Here is a 14,652-nt window from a genome sequence, read left to right on the forward strand (position 1 = left end):
AACCAGCCCTGAGTGCTTAAGTACATGTCAGTCACCGAGACTGGCATCCACACAGGGCGGAGGGGACCTGGGGTTTGCATTACACACAACACCCCACGAGATCATTAGGACTACTTCAGGCACAGGGCTTTCAGGGTAGCCACGGCCCCTCCCTTTTGCCCAAGTAAATGCAATCAGAGTCAACTGGGAGCAAATTAGGGAGACAAAATAAAGCGCGCTTACTGAAAAACAGCGAGAACTCTACTGTCTGCTATTAGAGAAATTAGAGACCATTTAACAACATGAGACCATTTTGTGTTGGAAATAAAAGAGGTCCTGAATGGAAAGCTCCAGGCCAGAGCTGAGGGCGGCATCCAGGTGAGATCAAATGTGGCTGCAGGGGCTGGCCTGGGACTAAGCTGGTTTCACCTAAGTCCCTATTAGCCGAAGACCGAAGACGGCCCGTGAACCAGATGTGTGGAAACTGGCCAAGCACCAACTTTCCAATCCAAGGCATGCTTTCCTGGTAGACTTTACTTGTATAATTTCCCATGTAAGAGAGAAAACAGCACAGGCAGCAATTTTTCCCAAAGATTGGCACTCTGTCAAATTCAGTTCTTGAAAATTTACAATTCTAACAGGGCATCCATAACAAAGTCGTGGCCAAAATTTCTCTCTCTCTCTCTCTCTCTCTCGCTCTCTTTTTTCCATAGGTTTTATTTTCCTTCTCTATTTCCTTTTGGACCTTATAGTCACACCTCATATATTAAGATTCTAATTTGTTTAACATCTAGGTGCTGAGCAGAAATGCACCACTAAACACTGACGGATGGGGTAGCTACTGGGTAGTATAAATGGGGCCGGGGGTGTGAAAAGAGGGAAAAAAACCCCCACACATTCGATTTTCATTCCCTAATAGGCATTCTGCCTGGAAACCTGTATGAAGACCTGAAATATGTATTGCTCCAACGACCGCGAATGTTTAAAATGTCATCTTAAATTAGTAAGTGTCTTTAAATCTTCACTCTTTTGTCACGTTTTAGAAATGTTTATTACACACCATAAATCTTATTCATATCCACATAAATTGAGCCCCTACCCACGAGGGAGGCAAGCGCTCACACTTGCTGATCTGAAGTTCTGACATCAAATGCCACCACCGAAGAAGAGAAGCTCTGCGGAGGAAACCGCTGGAGAAGGAATAATCACCTTTCTACTCCGTCGGAGGGGGGAGCTTTTTTTTAATACCTTTGAATTTCTGTTTAGTGATTTTAGGGGTTGAGATAAATGGTCATGTTCCTAATGAAAGTTTACATAAGTCTTTTCAACTACACCTGCATTCGTATTGATTTCAGCAGTACAGTCATGGGGGAGAAAGTAGATAGAAGACAAAGCAAGTTCGTTAAGCGGTGTGATAAAAAGAAGCTAAACATGAAGGTTCTGGGGTTCTCAGCAGCGGGATTTTAGCGCACACCAGGCAAAGAATGGCGAGATAAGGGTAGAGGGATAAAAGTGTCGTGTTCAGAGGACCCCAGGCAGCTCCCAGATGCCAGGGTATCAAAGACTAATAATCCAGAGACTGACGTATGGTTGTCAATTTTTTATTTTTCTCAAATAAGAGGACATTTGTTTTGGGTTTTGTTTTGTTTTGTTTTTTGGGGGTGGGGGGGTAGGTACCAGGGATTGAACTCAGCATCGCTCAACCACTGAGCCACATCCCCAGGCCTAGTTTTTACATTTTATTTAGAGACAGGGTCTCACTGAGTTGCTTAGTGCCTCACTTTTGCTGAGGCTGATTTTGAACTTTCGATCTTTCTGCTTCAGCTTCCTGAGCCGCTGGGATTACAGGTGTGCACCACTATTGTTACATAGGATTTTGCATATTTCCAAACAGCAGAGATTCTTTTACCCGGAATGCCAGAAACTGAATAAGCTTGGCTTTAGGGAAAGCTTCCCTGGTCCTCTCTCTTTCAGTTTTACCTTGATCTTCCACTGGAATGCAGACAGCTGTTGTGCAATGGCTCTGGGTTCCAGGGAGACCTGTTTCTAATATTGGTGACACATGCAGTCAGGAAGACACCGTCACCTCTGCACCTTGGCTACCTCGGTCAGTTCTGCTCCAGGGCTGATGGCTCAGGACCCTGTATGGAGAGAAGTCAGCAGTTTGAGGTTGGGTATAGTGACCTTCAACTTTTGTCCCGCCTGAGACTGTCAGAGATGACTGTGGAGATGCTGACTGGCTGAGGAACCCAGGGAGAAGCCATTTTAAGGGCCTCCCTGATAACCTGAAAGTCCTTCTTCAGTTTCCAAGTTCTAGTTCAAGAGACTTCTATTCTTACGAACCCACCCTGACCAGTCATCCAACCCTGGGTAGACTGGAACAAGGCAGGGGACAAACTTGCTTGACCAATAGAACAGCTAAGAGAACATTTTAAAAAGGTAAAATTGGTTTCCTAGGTCTGGGGATTCTTTTTTTTATTTTTATTTTTATTTTTTTTAAGAAAAAGGATAAAAAGGTTTATTGCTTTACTAATAGAGGAGAAACACAGGGGACTCCTGTCCCAAAGACTGTGATTCTACCCATCAGCAGGCTTTTATGGAGGTGATTCAGAGAGAATAAGATTAGAGAGGAGATATCAGGAATTCTGCCATGGAGCTAAGAGGGAGCAGCCTTTAACAAGGAAAACCCAGACACTGTGCTCATGGCCGGGAAACCCATTCTTCACTACTTGGATGGATGGGGCAGAATGGAGTCCATCTGGTGGCTCTTGGCTGCAGTTGGAGTAGAGTTTGAAGAGAAATTTCTGAAAATGCAAGAAGAGTTGGAAAAATTAAGAAAAGATGGGAGTTTGATGTTCCAGCAGGTGCCCATGGTGGAGACTGATGGCATGAAGCTGGTGCAGACCAGAGCCATTTCCAACTACATCACCACCAAACACAACCTTTACGGGAAGGGTGTAGAAGAGAGAGCCCTAACTGATATGTATTCAGAAGGCGTGGAGATTTGCATGAAATACCTTCTACCTGGGGACAAAGACGGAAGCTTTACCTAGATCAAAGATAAATCGAGACACTGTTATTTTCCTTTGAAAAGGTGTTAAAGAGTCACGGACAAGCCTACCTTGTTGGCAACAGGTGAGCAAGGCCAACATTAACCTCACGGAACTTCTCTACCTCACAGAAGAGCTTGACCCCAGCGTTCTGGCCAACTTCCCTCTACTGAAGGTCCTGAGAGCCAGAATCAGCAACCTGCCCACAGTGAAGAAGCTTCTGCAGCCTGGCAGCCAAAGGAAGACTTGAGAAGATGAAAAATGTTTGGAATCAGTAAAGAAGATTTTCAATTAAATTAGGGAGACCTGGAGACAGAGCACATACAATACTGTGCTTTATCCAAATGTGGATCTTGATTAATATGAGGCTAACAGAGTTTCCAAAGTTTATGTGTTATTCAGTTAGAAATGAGCTATGCAAACTTCTTTGCAATGCAGTCTATTTGGTATTGGTCGAGTTTAGAATCATGATTGCTTCCTGAGATATATCTTTAAATTTAAACAGAACAGAGAAAGTTTCTTAGTCTCTGAACTATAAAAAAAATTGCCTTATAACACCTGTTATATACTATCTCAAAGAAAGTTGTAATTTTCATCTGATGCTCTGGCTTGTGCAAAAATGTTTTTCCTTTTGTGTATTGCTACCTTTCTCACCAAAACACACAAAAACAAACCTATAAAGAACCATTTTCATTCCAAAAAAAAAAAAAAAAAGATTAGAGAGGAGAGATCAGGAAGGAGACTATCAGGGAAAAGTAGATCAGGGAGTAGTAGAAGGTTAGGGAAAGGTTAGGGAGAAGTTCTGGGAAAAGGTTGGGAAAAAGAAAAACATGTAAGTTTCAAAGTGACAAAGGATATAATTGAAGCATCAAATGAACCCCTGTTACATTTTCCCACTGTCAATTTCTAGCTTCTATTTCTATAGAAAGTGGGTGATGACATCTCCAAACTACTTCCTGCTGAAACAGGGTGAAGTTGGGGGAAATAACCCAAAGTCCTTGTTCTCTCTCAGGTGTGGCATGGACAGTTAAGGGCATTAAGCATCAGAGCAGTCCAGAGGCCTGCAGTGGCAGATGACAGTGACTGGACAAGGCATTCATAGGGCAGGGATCATGCTAAGACAATAATAAGACACCAAAGCAATACTTCTTTGTAAATAATTAGCACAAAACAATTAGTATTTCAGCCAGTCTCTGAAAACTATGAGGACAGTAATTCATAATCTTATCAGTGAAAAATAGATCCAGTTCATCAATGTAGGAGGTTAGGAAGATTTGTAGGTCTGTGAAATCAAACTCAAATTAACTCAGGACAAATTTGTGGCTCCTGTCATTATTATTAGTTGCTCTCACATAAGAACTCTTTCATTATAGCCTCCAGCTTTACTGACTTTTGGTAGGGCTGACACAAGTGTACCTTTTAAGTTACATTAAAAAGCATTGTTTTTCCTTTTAAATGTCCAGGTAGAATTATGCTCAGGCTGTACTCTCCTTCCAGGTGTTTAAGACCAAGCTGGTCAAAACTGACCTTGTTCCTATTTACTCTTAAGAGTCAGCTGAGATTCCTCAGAGATCACTCTTGGGGACATGTGTGAAGTCTCCTGGCTCCTTTGCTTTCTTTTACCAGTGGTGCCACTTACCAGGATGGGTTTGGGTCTGGCTGACCATATGTGGCTTCTCTTGGAAGCATCAGGGATGTTTCCATCCTCAATGACTCTCCTCTTTGCAGAATGTGCACTGGCTGGCTTCCTGTTCTCTCGGGTCCTCTCCATCTTGTTGATCAGCAAATCAGGTGACTCACCAGAGCTGCAAGGCCCAGAGAAGGGTCCCATCATTCTCTGCATCCTGGCTGACCTTAGAGGGCAAGGGCAAAAATGTTGGCTGCTTCTTCCTTGGCCCTTTTACTTCCTTGACTTTGGTTTCAAACACCCAGCAAGTCAGTTTTGCCAGTCTTACAGAGGGAATAACAGGTTAAAACTTCAATGGCTGTAATTTTACAGACACCCCTTTCATTTAATTGGGGTTTGTTATGACTTGGATATGAAGTGTCCCCCCAAAAAAGTTCACATGTGAGACAATGCAAGAAGGTTCAGAAGAGAAATGATTGGGTTGTAAAAGTCTTAACCCAATCAGTGATTTAATCCCCTGATAGGTATTAACTGAGTGGTAACTGAAGTGGTAGGTGGGAATTGAGGCATGGTTTTGGGATATATATACTGCATCTCAAGAGTGGAGACTCTCTCTCTTTGCTTCTGATCACCATGTGAGCTTCTTTCTGCCACACTCTTCCACTGTGATGTTCAGTCTCACCTCAAACCTGGAGGAATGGAGCTGGCCTTCTATTGTCTAAGACCTCTGAATCTTGAGCCCTCAAATAAACTCTTCCTTCTCTGTAATGGTGCTGGTCAGATCATTTAGTCACAGCAGCAAAAAAGCTGATTAAAACAGGGTTACTATAGTACTGGAAGTCAGCATTATATGCTATCTGTCCTGGAGGGCATGGCTTATTATCTCAAATTAACCAAGATTAGTTTTTTTTGTTTTTTTGAAATAGTACCTCTGTGAAACACTAATAGGAAACAGTTCTAAAGTTTATAAGGAAAATACAAAATGAAATTAAACAAAGCAAAAAAAATATATTCAGGTTGTGTAATAGCTATGAACCAAGAAAAATGACTTTTATAAACTTGAACTTTTACTTAGTTATATATTATATTCTCTGTCTGAGATCACAGTAATCTTTACAACAAAATCAATCTTTTGAACAGAAATTTAAATGAGCTGAAGTCTAGCCTATTTTTAAGCCATTCTAACATGGAGTTAGGTGGGAGAAGAGCCTTATCTCAAGTAAGGTGGGGGGGCTCTTCCCAACTAGCACAATACAACATTACACCTGAAACATGAATCAAAGACAGGCTATGAGAGCTTCTAACTTTTTTTTTGGAAAAAGTGGCAGAATGCTCCCATGTTTTACAATATCACCTATAAACAAATCAGGCTGTGCTTAATAGTTTCCAAAAATACATTTAAATTCCAATTTCAGTGTGAAGAGTAACACAAAATTGTATATATATAACTTATTGACAACAGATTACTTTATCCAGCTATAAAACATCAAATACGCAAATAAATACCAACCAAATATGTTATCTCCATACAAACCTGAGACTTTTGCTATACCTTAGTTTGGAGAACATCAACTTGGCAATGTGCTCTCTGAAGCTTTACATGTAATTAAGTTTAACTTTTAAAGTACAATTTAGAATCCAGAGTGTACTGTAACAATAATCACAGGCCTGCATGGGTTAACAAAATCAAAGGATAGCTTTAATCTCTTATGCATTTAGCAAACAGTGTTAATCATCAGAAATTGACTTAGTCAAAGCAAACAGATAAAAGACAGGTCTTCAAATGACAGTGTGGCCCTTCTATGTCAGATACAATGTATAAAAGAGAGCACTTGTTGGTTATCTTGCCAATAAACTTACATAAACTTTTGTTTTATAAACTTTTAGAGAAGACTTAGACAAGGCTTGGAGAGAGTTCTCAGATGCATACATATACCTACTCACATATATTTAGAGTGCCAACTATATTGTTATAACCTAAGTAACAGTTGTTTGTTTAACCAGTTACAAAGTAATCATTTATGACTTTAAAACAGGTACAACCCTAATTTCTTTAAGACTTAGTTTCCCCAAGTAATAAAACTGAACAAATACAAGAAAATTATCTCAACGGATAAGAGCCGATCAATGTTTCACACTTTGGTTCATATCAGTACATTAAAGTTCAAATAACTTTAACTGACTGTGCGATTATAGCCAATTTAATCACAAACACACTTTTGGAGATGTATCTTCTGCAAACCTTCTGCGACATGCTTAAACATTCACAACTTCTTTACACCCTTAGTTTTGTCCTCTTTCATCTTGGACTTTAACCCAGGAATATTACATTACCAGACAAAATACTTTCTCATCCGGAAACATTTCTTTAACCTTTTAATCTTCCATACTAAAATATATTTTCACACCTATAACTTACTTTTTCTTTTCTAGTTTTGGACCCTTTCTTAAATTCATATTTCTGAAATTCATATTCTGAAATTCTTATGAATGTTATCTGTACATTTAATTTACACAACAAATTTTATCCCAGGAGAGAGTTGGACAATCCAGCATGTACAAAAAACAAACAACAACAACAACAACAAAAAACTGTGCCTTAAATCTTTTCCTCCCAGGTTGCATTCAAGGGGTTGGAGCATGGGATATTTTCAGCCTGACCTGTCCTCCTCATCCTTATCACAATGCCATCAGTTTTAAGTGAGTTCCCCACTATTAACTGTACCCAGAGGCTCCTCTTGGACCTTTTTCTTATATCAAGTATTGCTATGCAATGGAGAAGACCCTTTCCACCCTTTTCTTTAGGTTTCTTTGAGATCCCTTTGCAGAGGCTGCCTACAAAACACAGGTTGGCCTCAGTTTCTGTCTTTCTTTTCTGGGTGCAGATCTTTATTCTGCCAGTCTCCCCAGGCATTTAACCCGATGGGATACTGTTACAGAAAGAATTGCTTTGCCCCAGTGATGAATATCCCTGGCCAAACGGGGTTTCCTGTCAGATCTTAAAAGAGGAGACTATTCCTGTCCACAGGTCATAAACTGACAGTGCTGGAACCTACTGCCACATCCTCTGTGGCCACAGCCTCCACCCCCCAAGGGCAAAAGGGGCTGGAAGGCAGGGCAGAGGCCAAGTTTCTCTGGCCATTTTTCTACAGCCCAGGCAGCTTTTCAGGTATTCCCCCTCCAGGTTAGGGCGGTGTCCTTGAACACAGGGAGATGATCTGCGGTTTTCTGGGACAGGCTGAGAAATAGTGCCAGCACTGGGTTTAAAAGATCCAAATCTTCTTAACCCTTTCTTTGGGTGTCCTGCTACCCTAGGACACCAGAGACAGTGCATCTGGCCCCTTCAACTAAGTTCCTGATGATTCAGACACCCTAACGTGCGACTGCACACGTGCCTGTACACACAGAATCTCTTTCATATTCTTTGACAGACCAATTTCAATGTCAAGATTGTATAATATTCCAGAAAAAGGCAGACTGTGTTACGGCAAACCCTCTTTCTCTTAGACAGGCTTATCCCTATGGGTGGCCCATGCAGCCAAGATCCCTCTGCTCAGGAGACTAACACTAAGATCAAGGCAGCATGGCCCGCTTCTTAAAGGACCAGTAACAGAAAAAAGACAAGAGAGGATCATGGAAACCAGGGCTGACAGATGGGAACCTGTAAAACAGACAGACCTGCACATAGAAATTTTCACTTACTTTACCTTTGGCAGACCAACTCCAGTAGCAAGATTGTACCAAAAAGAAACAGACAACCAGAGAGGAACCCCAAACCATGGACCACATATGGGAACCTTTAAATTGACCTGTCAAGATCTTTCCCGAGAGACTACCCATACAATCAATGTCTTAAAAGGGGCAGTAGCAGTTACAAACAAAACAGACAACAGAGGGCATGCCCAAGCCCAAGGCCAACAGACAGACGAGAACTTAGAACAGATCAGTCACCTTACCATGACTGCTACACCTCTGGTGCCACAGATGTCTCCAGAAGGAGGGACCAGAAGTTCCCACAAAGAGGAACTAGGCAAATGGAATCAGGGACTTGGTGTGCACACCGGGGGGCTTACCAAATGGCCAAGCGTGTTCTTAAGTTTAATTTCCTTTTTCTCGAAGTATAGCAACTGATGTAGCAACTTGCGCAGTTCAGGGAGGGAAGGTGGAAGTTCCCTGAAGCAAAAAGAGCTTCAGCAGCTGCTGAGATGGTCCCTGAGTCCCTCCCTTTACTCACAGGAGCAGCTCCTGCTTCATCTGAGGCAGATTCACACTGCCTCCCAATTTCTCCGGCCATCAGCTCTCAACAAACTCACCAACCACCTTGTATTCTCAGCATGGAAGTGGGCGTCACTTGGAGTGCCGGACCTGCCCAAGAAAGCCAGAGCCGGGGCTGCTCCTGGGTCCCATCTGGGGTGCCAAATTTGTTGCCGAAATCCTGGTCCTTGTCCCTGATGCCAGTCCAACAAGGACGTGGTTTTCAGAGAAAGGAAGAAGGTTAAAAGATTTATTGTTTTGCTAGCAGAAGAGAAACACAGGGGACTCCTGTTCCAAAGCTGTGATCCCAGGGTCTGGGAAGCAGTGGTTCCAAGACATGCTCTGGAAGATGTTTTAAAAAATAAAACTCCCCAGGTGCCTCTGAGGCCCAGGTTGCAGACCACAGAGAAGAGCTGCCCTCTTCCCTGGGACATACTTCGTATCACACCCGCGTGACACCTCAGGACACTTCCTCGGGGCCTTCTTCAGGTCTTCTCGTTGACACATCCATTCTCTGTTGATAAAACATTTCATTAAAATCCCTACACAAGACTTTGGAGTACCTACTTGTTAAAGATTTTTCCTTAGAAAATGTATTTTGTAACTGGTGTTACCAGCTGTTACTAAATCAGCTGACTGCCTGCGAAAAGGGGGAAAAATAGTCAAAATGCCAATCCCCAAAGTAAAAGCCAAAATGCTCATCATTGAAAAATAAGGAGACATTTTAAGCAATCCCCCTCGCATTCAACATATGGCCACACCGTAATCTGAGCTCTGCCTTCACTTTGTGGAATATTTTCAGCCTAAACTGAAATTAATGCAGAGGGTAGGAACTACCATCTGTCAGAAGATGCCAGAAGGCCATGTCACCATGAGAAATGGCCAGCAGAAATAAATAACCTTCAAAGAGGGAGTCTACACATATTGACACACGGGACCAGGATTCTAGATAAATGATAGAAAATGTGTCACCAACCTAAACACCAGGGCTTGCACATCTATGTATCCTAGACGATCTGCTTTTCATAAATCTGCTTAGCACTGATGACCTGAATGCATTTTTAATAAATTAATTTGGAATAGATGGTGCTCTGGAGGGTGGCTGGGACTTGCCTTCATCAATGTAGAGACACATCTGTAGCTGCTGCTGTGCAGAAGCCAACCTATATGACCCTTCAACAGAGAACCCCAATCTTGCTGTAGATTTGCACAGTCCTTAAAAGTGTTTACACAAACGATCACTTTTTAAAAAAAGGACCCATTATGCTTTTAGCTGCTTATACTATAGTCATGACAAATTCTGTCTTATCCACACACTGCCTTTGTGTGTTCCCTACTGTGGACTAGCAAGACAGCACTGTGATGATGTGATAGAGAATAACAGTGTAATGGGGACAAAGAGGATCAGGGGTCACATGCCTGATTTATCCAACTGACCTACAAAGAACAAAGTCTGCATCAGTGCCTGCAGGTTCATCCCCACCATTCCAAATGCTCAAACATAATGTTGACATGACCAGAAATAATTTTTCTGGCTCACCAATGTTTCAAATTGCATGACCCAAGTCAGAGAAGTAGTCAAAGATGCGTTGACCAATAGCAATTGCTCTGGTACAACTTTTTCTGCTTAAGTACCTTCGTTGGGTCCCCTGAGATCTAATTCCCTGCAGCCAAAAGAATGTAAACTCACAGAGGGCAAGAACAGCTTCTGCTCTGTTAAGCACTGAATAGGTCCTGTGGTTATTCAGTACTCATGCATTGAAAGAATGATTGGCGGGGAAAAGGTACATGCAGACATTGCTGGTGGGACTGCAATCACCCTGGGAAGCAGTGTGGAGATTCCTAAGGAAACTGGGAATGGAATCACCATTTGACCCAGCTATCCCACTCCTAGGTTTATACCCAAAGGACTTGAAGTAAGCATACTACAACAACACAGCCACATCAATGTCTAGAGCAGCTTCAACTATGGAACCAACCCAGGTGCCCTTCTACAGATGAATGGATAAAGAAACTGTGGTATATATACACAATGGAATATTACTTAGTCTTAAAGAAGAATGAAATTATGGCATTTGCCGGTAAATGGATGGAACTGGGGAATATTGTGCTGAGCAAAGTAAGCCAGTCCCAAAAAACCAAAGGCCAAATGTTTTCTGTGATATGCAGATGCTAATTCACAATAAGGCAGGGGCCACTGGTAGTACAAGAGGATGTGTATAGGTAACATGCAAACACTATGTCATTTTATTATAAGAGGCTTGAGCATCTGCAGATTTTGATGTCCAAGAGGGAACCTGGAACCAATACCCCCACAGACACTGAGGGACAAGTGATCTCATCCATCCCTTCTTTGCAATGACCTATCTTTTCAGGCAACTTAAACTGGTATGTAATTAACATTTACCTTACATAAATAAGAAATAATTATTGTTCCCACAAACACTAAACACTTAGGGATATCCCAGGATTTTTTTTTTTTTTTTTTTTTTTTTTTTTTTTTTTTTTTTTTTTTTTTTTGCACAAACCTGCAGGTCTCATAGTATAATCATGAACCTTGTATTGAAAATTTATGTCTATTTCTAAAATACAGGGTTATAAAGCTGGCACTTAAAACAGAATTATTCTTTTCTTTTCCCTCAAAATGGTCCCCGATCAGACAATTGCCAGGCCTCAGTAATGTTGTGAAATCAATCTGCAAACACTCTGAGATCCGGGCGATAGCAGGAGCCTGGCTCCTCACACTGGAGCTGGTGGCGGGCTGGTTCTAGCACCTGTTAGCATGAGTTAATGAGTAAGCATGCCCGTGCCTGTCACATTCCTTGCCTGTTATTAGCCAAAACTTGAACTTGAGTTTAATTGCAGAGACCAGCCTGCTCATAGTAGATAGAAGGCCTGGTCCTGTTGTTGTGATTGCAGTCAAAGTGCTAATTGGGGGGATCGTGGCAGAGAACATGCCCCCACACTACACAGAGCAGCAGGTGAGGTGCAGGAGTACCAGAAAAGGGGGCATCCTCTGAAGCCCCCAGATTTGATGTTCCTCGTGCATCCTTGGCCTGACACACTACTTTTCCAAGTACATGGGGACTATATCAACCTGGCTTTAGTTTCTCACCAACTTCTCTGAATTAGGAATTCATCATTTCATGGATGCAGAAGCAGGGTGTCCCTCAATTCCCCACAACTCTCCTGAAGCATCTCTTTTTCTACACAGAGATTACTTTCTTTGGAACCAAACCAAATGGAGAATCAGAAATATCTGAAATGAAATTAGTTTTGTACCAGGAACTCTGGCTTCTGGATTTTAAATTTTGTTAAAACTCCTTTGTGGGGTTGGGGATATAGCTCAGTTGGTAGAGTGATTGCTTCAGCACAAGGACCAGGGTTCAATTCCCAGTACCATGGAAAAAAACAACAACAGCAACAACAACAACAACAAAAACTCCTTTGTGTTTGTAGGGCACTTTGCTTTTGGAATGTTTAGGATTGCTCACCCTCTGTATTCAATGCACATGGCCCTGCTACTGACTAGACCTCATTTCTTTATCCTCATTTCTCCATTTTAGAAATAGATATGAACATACCCAATTTCCACTTGCCGCCTGTAACCAGTTAGGATTATTTGTTGTGACTGACAATAAACAGCCCAACTGGCTTAAGCAAAAAGGGATTCTTGGTGCATATAATTGAAAAGTCCAAGGAAAGGACTGATTTTGGAGGCTGTGGATGTCACGGGGTGTTTTCTCTTCTGCTCTCAGTTCAGCCAGGCTCTCCCTAGTAAGCTGCTTTATTCTTGGAATTTCCACTGGGGTCTAAGGATTCCAGCAAGAGCCAACACAATACCTTCCCAGCCTCACACCCAAGAGAGAGGAAATTGTGCTTCCTGGACTGAGTCTCATTGACCTTGATTGGTCAGGCTTGGGTCACGTGCCCACGCATGAACCAATCGTTGTGGGCAGGGAGCAATGAAGCATGCTGATTGGATCATCCTAAATCACCTGGGGGGCAGAGTTGGCTCTCGAGGAGAGTTGGTTGGGAAGTTCCCCAGGCAAAACGAGGGCCCTCTGTGTCAAGATGAGGACGCGGTTCTGGGTGACGTGAACAACATACAGCCACAAAGCCAACACAGGAAATAACTGAAATTAGTAAAGCACTTCAAATCTCTTAAAATTAAAAAGCAGAAGGATCTTACAAGATGCGCAAATCTGTTTTTGTTTGTTTTAATTCTGACACGGGGATAGAAGTGGCATGTAATGTGAGCTAAGTGTTACTGGCATTTGTCTGAGGGAGAGTGTTGTGATTCAGTTGATACAATGTGACCAAAACTAAATTGGAAGTTGAGCATGTGTGGAAGTCATCCTTTGCAACCTCATGTTGACCAGCATGAGCTTCCGCGAGGAGTGGGGTGGTTGGGTTATGAACATAGCTCAAGTCCTCTCCTCTCCTCTCCTCTCCTGCTGTTGTTCTTGCTTGCCATGGACTTCAGGAAGAAGTCAATTAGAGAAGTTCTTTAGCCAGGATCATAATGAGTAATGGGAACATTTACATGATTGCTAATGGCTGAGTTTACACGAAGCCTCAAAGCATCAGTGGTGATGTTTGGCAGCAGCACATTATGACTGTGATTATCACTATAAATTAAGTTTATGTTGATATAATTAGCAGTTAAAAGCTAAAGTAATATTTATACTGATACAAGTTCTCTCAAAGCCATGCTAGTGCAAACAGACTGTGAACATCAACATGGTGAGAATAATCTGATCAGGCAAGGAGGATTATTTCCAGAAGTGACATCGCCTTTTGGTGTATAGTTGCCTCTCTCACTCCCAACCAAAAAGTGGAAAGCACACACTTGACCCCATTGCTTGGCACATTCAGAATCTATAACTTAACTAAGCCATTCCCACTGAGGATAAGTGAGATTTCTCTTGGTAGGTCCAGCCTGGAACCACCCAAGCTGGAAAGAGAGAGGGAGAGAGAAGGGAGAGAGATGGTGGATGCTGGGAGACCAAGGCCAGCAGTGACAAGGTCAGCAAGGGTCCAGGGTGGGTCATTTGTCACAGGAGCCACCAAATAGGATGAGGAAGTTTTGTTACAAGACTCTTATCAACATGAGCTTTCTTAAAGAACTGGCTAGGGCCAAGAATCTGGACCCACACCTTTTTCTTCTCTGCCCTGTGATGTTGGACGGATGCAACACTTGACAGTACCAAATTTACCAGTACCACATGATGGTTTCATTCCAGAGAGGGGTCCAGCTTCTGCTGACTTCAGGAACCCTGTCACAGTATTTAAGGGGCCCCACCACCCTGGGTTCTTTTCCACATGCTGCATGTTTTACAGGTATTCTTCATAACCCATAAGACTCTCTCTAATGGTGGTGAGATTTTCTCTCTGGAAGTCTGTACAGAAGTTCCCCTGCTACCCACAGTTGTCCTTTCCATGGTTACAGTTACCAGGCATTAACCTGGTCCAAAAATACTATATGGAAATTTCCAGAAAGAAACAGTTCTCAAGTTTTAAAGTATGCAACTTATAAAAGTGCACAATGAAATCATGTGCCATCCCTTCCACCCCACGCAGGATGGGACGGGTCCCTTGGTCCAGCATATCCATGCTGTATACTAGTTATCAGACCATTGTTGCCAAATCACAATACTGTGTTCAAATAACCCCTATTTTATTTATTGATAGCCCCAAAGCTAAGAGTAGTAATGCTGGTAATTTGGATACACCGAGGAA

At 42.3% G+C, this 14,652-nt stretch overlaps 1 pseudogene across 1 annotated transcript; it reads left to right on the top strand.

Moving 5' to 3' along the window:
• The first annotated feature begins 2,620 nt into the window (after window positions 1–2,620).
• LOC306665340 (glutathione S-transferase alpha-3-like) lies at window positions 2,621–3,718 on the top strand (annotated as a pseudogene). The gene has a single exon. The product of its transcript is annotated as a glutathione S-transferase alpha-3-like (transcript).
• Window positions 3,719–14,652: the final 10,934 nt, after the last annotated feature.

The sequence above is a fragment of the Sciurus vulgaris genome (genome assembly GCF_902686455.1).
Source record: "Sciurus vulgaris genome assembly, chromosome: 7".
Taxonomy (NCBI): domain Eukaryota; kingdom Metazoa; phylum Chordata; class Mammalia; order Rodentia; family Sciuridae; genus Sciurus; species Sciurus vulgaris.